The 8,475-nt window shown below is 48.0% G+C and overlaps 1 long non-coding RNA gene across 1 annotated transcript; it reads right to left on the bottom strand.

Annotated features, from left to right (window-relative positions):
* Window positions 1–1,131: 1,131 nt before the first annotated feature.
* On the bottom strand, window positions 1,132–8,207 carry LOC139038230 (uncharacterized). The gene is made up of 3 exons (XR_011491169.1): window positions 7,812–8,207; window positions 3,709–3,855; window positions 1,132–3,298 (listed from the first exon to the last, which is right to left on the bottom strand). It is a non-coding gene; the product is annotated as an uncharacterized lncRNA (long non-coding RNA).
* Window positions 8,208–8,475: the final 268 nt, after the last annotated feature.

Below are 8,475 nucleotides of genomic sequence, written 5' to 3'. Positions count from 1 at the left end.
AACACTCGGGGACCACTTTTCAGAAAAGTCTTTCTGAACAGTCATTTTGCTGGAGGGTCTGTGTTCATTTCAAGCCAGTGACAGTCATAAAACCTCCCCCCACCCTGAGGACCTTGCAGGGCAGGACATAGCTCAGCAGGACCGCAGGCAGTGCATTTAATCATTGCCAACTGCAGCCACGCTAAACCTGCTAAGACTAGTAGCTTTAGGAGCGCAAATGTCAGGCTGTGAAAATCCCCAGCTCCCAGAACAAGAGGATTAAATATTTCTTATGCTTTTATCAGCTCTAATTAATAGTGGCTCTTAGCTTCAGTGATTAAGAGTCTTAACACATGAAGAATCTTCATTAGGCAGGAAAGTCAAAACGCTTTTCTTTCAATCCACCCTGAGCCAGCCAGACTCTACCAAGCTGCGTGCATGCAAAGGCACTTCAGTCATGCGCAACTCTCTATGACCCCATGGCCCGGAGCCCACCAGGATCCTCTGTCCATGGGATTCTCCAGGCAAGAGTACTGGAGGACGGTGCCCTTGCCTACTCCTGGGGGTCTTCCTGACCCGGGGATTGAACTGACGTCTCTTCTGTCTCCTGCACTGGCAGGCGGGTTCTTTACCACTAGTGCCACCTATCAAGGTGAGCTGCACTGAAATCATAAGGAGATTCAACATACTTTGGCGAAGGCCCCCTTCACCCCCGGCCACCAGTGTGGTGGCTGCTGGAGCTTCTAGAGCTGAGTTGATGCTGCTGGTCACTCCAATGACTCCCAGAGGCCCTTATACAAGGAAAATATCTCCTTACCACAGAAGGGACCTGGGTCATGAGCAGACATCCAAAACAAGATGAGTGACATCGCTTGGGTCATCTGCGAGACCAGAGATCCTCCTTAGAATGCAGGAGCCTGGAGGACTCCTCTGGGAAGGAATAAATGGCACTCTTGTGGTCTTAGGACATTAACAAGCTTTCTGAGCTGTTTTTTTTTTTAAACATGCATTTAAGTGTTGCCAATTTTCAATTATCTCTGCTAATGCTGGTGAGGAGAGGCATAGATAATTCAAAATTGTAGATGCTAAAGGTTGCTTGTATTCGGCCTGGAAAGTCAACTTGCAGTGACATTCTTAGGAGTTTTTAAAACTTTTTATTGGAATATAGCTGATCGACAAAGTTGAGTTAGTTTCCGCAGTACAGCAAACTGAATCAGTTATGCATACACACATATCCCCTCTTTTTTAAGATTCCCTTCCCATTTAGGTCCCCACAGAGCACTGAGTATCAGGTTCTCGTTCATTAGTCACCTGTTTTATACACAGCGGTGTGTATACGTCAATCCCAATCTCCCAGTTCACCCGCTCCCCCACCCCCTCTTGGTGTCCACTCTTTTGTTCTCTGTATCTGTGACTCTATATCTGCTTTGCAAATAAGTTTATTTGTACTCTCTCTCTAGATTCCCCACATAAGTGATATTATATGCTGTCTTTTTCATACTTCACTCAGTAGGACAGTCCCTAGATCTATCCACGTCACAGCAAATGGCACTATTCATTCTTTTCATGGCTAAGTAGTATTCCATTGGGCACATGTGCCACATCTTCTTGTCCGTCCTTCTGTCGATGGACATTTATGTTGCAGTGACATTTGAATGTCACTGAGCTCTTCATCCTGAGCAGGTCAGCGATCCTGATATGATGGCAAAACCCTCGCTGGAGGAGGACAGCCTGCTGCCTTGCAGTCCTCAGCTGAGCCCCACAGCCTGGCCGTGGACCACACTGTCCGGACACATTGTAAGCGCTGCTCTGCACATCTGCCCTCTTCTCCCCGTGTCCTTCCCTCTGCACCCTCTCTTCCCAGCAACCCTCACCCTCTGCCCGCAGAGGTTCGGAGACCTTCAACAAGTGGCTTCCATTCTCCGAGTTTCCCTGTGTCATCTGTGAATAAGGGAATGGTTGTAAAACCATTCTCAAAAGTCATTTTCAACTCTGAGGATGGTGTGATTCCATGTGGTGCTAAGGAGTTTGTGTTTCACATGTCCAGAAGCTTCCCTTGCTCTGCAGCTGAGAAAAAGAGCCTCCCAGGGAACAATATGAGACATTCAAGATGCCAAGAAGGTTTTCAGTAATTTAGAGACAAGACATAGGGTACAGTCAAGACAGGTGCAACGCCAAAGTCAAATGGTCAGATTTCTCTTCATGTCACAAACGGATGTAATCACACAAAGCATTGAGAAATCTAAGAAACAGCTAACCATGGTGTTTCAGAATTCTTCAGTGAAAGTGAATCCAACTGTACCCTTCTCAGAAGGAAGGAATAATTCGGTCCTTTAGCTTTCTCTACATGGTGTCTTGCTCGGTCCATTCTTCTCAGCCCGTCATGCAGAGACTTGCTCACGGCCATAAGCGTCTTTGGTCTCACTTAACGGCACCTCTGTCATTGTGCTCTTACGTCTGAGCCCCAGTAAATTGATTTTTAGGTCGAGCATACTATCACACGTAAAACGTTAGAGAAGGATGCTTAGAGGAAACAGTGCCTCTGGGGCTCTAGCAATTCGTAAATGAGATTTCACAACATCCCTTTGAAGAAAATCTTCTAGCAGCCGAACAGCCCAGGGACCACTTATGGAGAAAGCGGCAGGTGAGAAGTTGAGAGTGTTCCAGGGGGTCCAGGGGCCCACACAAGGCTGCATCCCACAGCATCTTCATCAGGTGATGATGTGGAAGCAGCTCTGTCTATCTCAAGGGATCCTGAAAGACAGTCTCTGAAGGCTATCTTTTGTACAAATGTGGGAAGTCAAGTTCAGACTGACATAGCACGCTGAAGTGTCTCCTGCCAGGTCTTCGCTTAACAAAGACTCACAGGCAAGCACGCATCACCAGCACTCAGTACCCGGCAGGTACGATCAGTGCAGAAGCCAAGAGGCCGATTAAATACCCTCTCCCTGGTGGCTCAGATGGTAAAGAATCCGCCTGCCATGCAGGAGACCCAGGTTCAATCCCTGGGTCGGGAAGCTCCCCTGGAGAAGGGAATGGTCAGCCCACTCCAGCACTCTTGCCTGGGGAATCCCAGGGACAGAGGAGGCTGGCGGGCCACAGTCCTGGTGGCAAAGATTGACATGACCGAGCGACTAACACAAATATGATAAAGGAAATTAAGTGACACTGACGAGCAAACTTGACTCATTAAAAGGGAGGAGCAGCCAGTTGCGAAAAGAAAAGGAAACGGTCAGCTTTCCTCTTCTCAAAGCTTAAAGCTTCTGCTCATAATCGGCTTCATCTTTCCCTGACTCTTGGCAGCCGACCTTGACAGCAGCTGTTGGTAGGAAAAGTTATATGTTGATGTCCCTGGAATGCTGCCATAAATACCAGGACTTCTGGAGAGTGACAGAGACCCAAGACCAACTAGCCAAAGCCACAGAAGGGCCACATCTGCTCAGCTAAGTGGGAAATCTATGGTGCATTTCCAGTGAATCCAGAGAGGCAAACCATGCCGTCAGGACACACTCCCCATCCTTCCTGCCTCACAGCCTTGCTGTCCCTTCCATTCTGTGTGTCGGTCTCTCTGTTTGCAGTGAAACAGCATCCATGCAGGTGGGAAGATTGCTCTGACAGCCCAGCCTACATGCCTGGGTCACGTTTCTAGGTTAAGGGCTACCCCTGCCCATCCAACCCCAGGAAGCTAGACAGAGGCTCCAGTGAGTCTGGCTTTGATAGAATACCTACCCAGAGTGAACACTGTGGATGCTGTCATTTTATTTTTCCAGGTTATCATGCAGTCAGCACAATACTGGAGAGAGGGGGGGTGACTTCCAGTCCCACAGGTTATGTGGGTTAGGATGAGGATTCCCCAAGGAAGGAATTCCAGGTGGACTAAAGCAAGAAATTAAAAGACCATTAAATTAATAGCAGCCACGAAATTAAAAGATGCTTGCTCCTTGGAAGAAAAGTTATGACCAACCTAGACATCATATTAAAAAGCAGAGGCATTTTTTTGCCAACCAAGGTCTGTCTAGTCAAAGTTATGGCTTTTCCATGTATGGATGTGAGAGCTGGACCATAAAGAAAGCTGAGCACTGAAGAATTGATGCTTTTGAACTGTGGTGTTGGAGAAGACTCTTGAGAGTCCCTTGGACAGCAAGGAGATCCAACCACTCATTCTAAAGGAAATCAGTCCTCAATATTCATTGGAAGGACTGATGCCGAAGCTAAAACTCCAATACTTTGGCCACCTGATGTAAAGAACCAGCTCATTGGAAAAGACCCTGATGCTGGGCAAGATTGAAGGCAGGCGGAGAAGGGGATGACAGAGGATGAGACGGTTGGATGGCATCACCGACACAATGGAATGAGTTTGAGCAAGCTTCGGGAGTTGGTGATGGACAGGGAGGCCTGGCGTGCTGCAGTCAATGGGGTCGCAAAGAATCAGACACAACTGAGCAACTGAACTGAACTGAAAGCAAGAAGGAGCTTCAGGGTGGGTGTTGCTGGCCTCCAGAGACAGTGAGAATGGACCCAGATGAGTCAGGGACAATACTCGTTGCATTCAGCATGGGAAAGAACTGACCTGGAGAGACGAGCTCTAGAAACTCGTCAGAATCAATGAGGGAAGATGTGGAACAGGGGCTTTCACCAGCATGAGCATCAGTGTATAGGGTGGTGCTGGCTGAGCTCTAGCACACAGGTCTTCTAATCAACTTGCCACAAACACACGCAGAGACACACAGAGGCACCCTTAGACACAGACACACAGCCGGGGTCAGAATGGAACAGCTGTGCCTTGAAATGTCAGTGGCTTAGCACAACAAGAATTTATTTCTTACTCAAGTAGGCAGAAGGAGAAGGCAATGGCACCCCACTCCACTACTCTTGCCTGGAGAATCCCAGGGACGGGGGAGCCTAGTGGGCTGCCGTCTATGCGGTCACACAGAGTTGGATACGACTGAAGCGACTCAGCATCAGCGGCACGTAGGCAGAAGACTCCAGAAGCTTCAATCGAGTAATTTTGCTTTGTTCATAATCCCCGATCACCAAGGCAAGGAAACAGTGACTGAGGAGGAGCGCTGATGCTGACGTGCTTCACGTGGAAGAGATGCTTGCTGAACTGCAAGGGGGCTAGGAACATAGGGGCCCATAGATAGCCAGTGAGCAGGGTCTCTACTGTGGAGTTCCCGAGCTTGTTCTGTGCTCCCAAGCAAGGATATGATGGTTCATTTTACCCGTCAACTTTTCTGACCCAAGGTGCCCAGATATTCTGGAGATTTCTCTGAGAGTGTTTATTGGATGAAATTAACATTTAAATCAGGGGACATTGAGTAAAAGCAGATTGCCATCCATAATGTAGACAGGTCTCATCCAATCAGCTGAAGGCCTGACTAGAACAAAGACAGACCTCACCCCAGCAAGGAGGGAATTTTGCCAGCAGATGGCCTGTGAACGTGAACAGCTGAACCACCACATTCCCCTGATTCTCCAGGAAATCCACAATCATGTGGCCAAATTTCTGAATAAAAATCACACCATTGGTTCTGTGTCTCTGGAGTATACTGACTGATACTCAGACGAAGGACAAAAAGGCAATTTTGAGAAGCACCTTTGCTAGAAGTATTCTCATAAGAGCAGAAGAAGTAAGAGCAAATTTTTCCGAAGCTCTCCCTCAAGATGTGGGTAGCATCTTTCTCAAAATCAAGAGCCTGACAATGAGCAGCCTTTCATTTCCTCGCTTGTATCCATCTCGCTGTCACGAGTTAAATGAATCCTGGACCACTTGAGTGAGTCCAGCACATCAGTCCAGTCTATACTTCAGGCACCATCTTTGGGTCATTTTTTTTCAGCACTCCACACTAAACAAATTGACCAGTGTCTTATCTTATGCTTTTTCAAAGAAAAAAAAATCTTTGATACAAAATTCTTCTCTTTTTAGCCCTCTTCCCACACTCTATTTGTCTAGTTGCATAAAAAGAAATAGTTGATGCCAAGTGAATTTCCTTAAATGGGGACATTAATTTATTCTGCATATACACCAACCCAGCTCTAAGAAAGGAAAAGTTGCTACTCTGATTTAATTGCAGGGATCATCACCAAAAACATCAAACCAAAACTAACCCTGGTCTTATCTGATACATGAAATGGCCAAGAATCCTCTGAAATTCAGGAGATTCTAGACAATAAGGAACACCTGCTGCCAGGACCCAGAGTTTCTTGTTCAGCCAGTTTGCAATGACCCTGTGGCATCCTATGGTGAGCAGATAATAACACCAAGCCTGAAGACAGCTTTGACTCCATTTCTTTAAAAACTAGGAATAAAACTACCATATGGCCCAGCAATCCCACTACTAGGTATACAGCCTGAACGTGAAAGTCGCTCAGTTGTGTCCAACTCTTTGCAACCCCATGGACTATATGGTCCATGGAATTCTCCAAGCCAGAATCCTGGAGTGGGTAGCCTTTCCCTTCTCCAGGGGATCTTCCTAACCCAGGGATCGAACCCAACATACCCTGAGAAAACCATAATTCAAAAAGACACAGGTAGCCCAATGTTCATTGCAGCACTCCTTACAATAGCCAGGACGTGGAAGCACCCTAGATGTCCACAGACAGATGAATGGATAAAAAAGATGTGGTACATACATACAATGGAGTACTCCTCAGTCATAAAGAGGAATGACTCTGAGCCAGTTCTAGAGAGGTGGGTGAAGCTAGAAGCTATTTTACAGAGTGAAGTAATTCAGAAAGAGAAAAACAAATATATAGTAACGCATATGACAGAAGACTACATGGCTGGATGGCATCACTGACTCGATGGACATGAGTTTGAGTAAACTCCCAGAGTTGGTGATGGACAGGGAGGCCTGGCGTGCTGCGATTCATGGGGTCACAAAAAGTCAGACACGACTGAGCGACTGAACTGAACTGAACTGATAGAATCTAGAAAAATGGTACTAATGAACCTCTTTGCAGGGCAGGAATAGAGATGCAGACAGAAAACAGACTTGTGGGCACAGGAGTGGGGGGAGGGGGGAGGGACAAGCTGGAAGAGTAACGTTGAAACATACGTCAGCACGTGTGAAACAGACAGACAGTGGGAGGCTGCTGCGTAACACGGGGAGATCAGCCCTCTGCTCTGTGACAACCTAAAGGGCTGGGACGGGCGGGCGGCGGGGAGGCCGGGACGGGGGCGAGGGGGGCGGCGGGGAGGATGGGATGGGGTGAGGGGATTGGGAGGTTCAAGAGCGAGGAGATATATGTATATTTATGGTGGATTCATGCTGTTGTAAGGCAGAAATCAACACAACATTGTAAAGCAATTATCCTCCAACTTAAAAAAAGAAAAAGAAAAAAAAGATAGCTTTGACTTCTATCCTGGCCCATCAAGGCTCAGGTTCCCCATCTTTACATAAACATAAGACAAAATTTTTCTCCAGTTGCTCATAAGGATGGGTGTAAGCAGCGACAAAGCACTCAGTATATGCAAAGTGTCTTACATCACATAACACGAAGTCGATAAGCAAAGTCGTCCCAGAGAATGAGCACCTTCACTAACGAGAACCTGCTTTTTACTTGCAGCCGTCCTCTTCCAACTGAGGACCCTGGTGTTTTGCAAAGGCTGCCTGTGGCCCTCTTCTGTTATTACAGCTGAATGCCTTCAGAAACCCTTCTGTGCCACTAAAAATAAAACCCTCGTAGGACCCAGAAGAACCACTGCCAATTCGCTAGAGCCAAATTTGGGATTTTTTTTTACAGGAGTGCCTATAAAATCATCTATAAATAGAAAAGTCTTTCCTGTTATTTTTAATTACTGCGTTTTCATGCAAACACACTCTGCTCACCAGGATTGGAGAATCGTGTGCGGGGCTCACAGCCTGGGTCCCACAGATCAGCAGAGGGCCCTCTCTTCCTGCCAGGGAAGATCCAGGGCAGGAGGAGAAGACAGCAGCAGAGGATGCGATGCTTGGATGGCATCACCGACTCGATGGACATGAACTTGGGCAAACTCCGGGAGAGGGTGATGGACAGGGAGGCCTGGCGTGCTGCAGTCCGTGGGGTCGCAAAGAATCGGACACGACTGAATGACTGAGGAACAGCATCAGCTCCCTTCCGATGGGAAGCCTGGCTCCAGCTACAGGAATCCTGGGGATGGGGGAGGCGTGGACGTGCCCCCAAGTGACCTCGGCTGTTTCTCATTCTGGGTCCCGAAGCTGCCTTTGGAGGCTTCCCAGAGTGTTTCCAGCCCTTTAAATCATGTGCGGATTTCTAGAAATCGAGTGGAGACTTACTGTGCGCGTGTGTAAGGTGACTGTGGACCACAAAGCGCTTCTCTGTAGCCGGTGGAGGGCACATGCATGACAGGCACCAGCTGGATGCCCCAGCTCCAGAGTCGGTTGGCAGACTGGGGTCTGAAAGGGGGTGAGTGGGCCCAGCCCCTGAGAGCCGGGGAGGGGTCTCCTGCTCTACCCCAGCCCCCCAGGCAGAGGGCTGGCTCCCACCTCGTCT

The sequence above is a fragment of the Odocoileus virginianus genome, chromosome 14 (genome assembly GCF_023699985.2).
Source record: "Odocoileus virginianus isolate 20LAN1187 ecotype Illinois chromosome 14, Ovbor_1.2, whole genome shotgun sequence".
NCBI lineage: Eukaryota > Metazoa > Chordata > Mammalia > Artiodactyla > Cervidae > Odocoileus > Odocoileus virginianus.
Note: the sequence above shows the minus strand (reverse complement) of the source record. Positions and strands in the feature narration are given on the sequence as shown.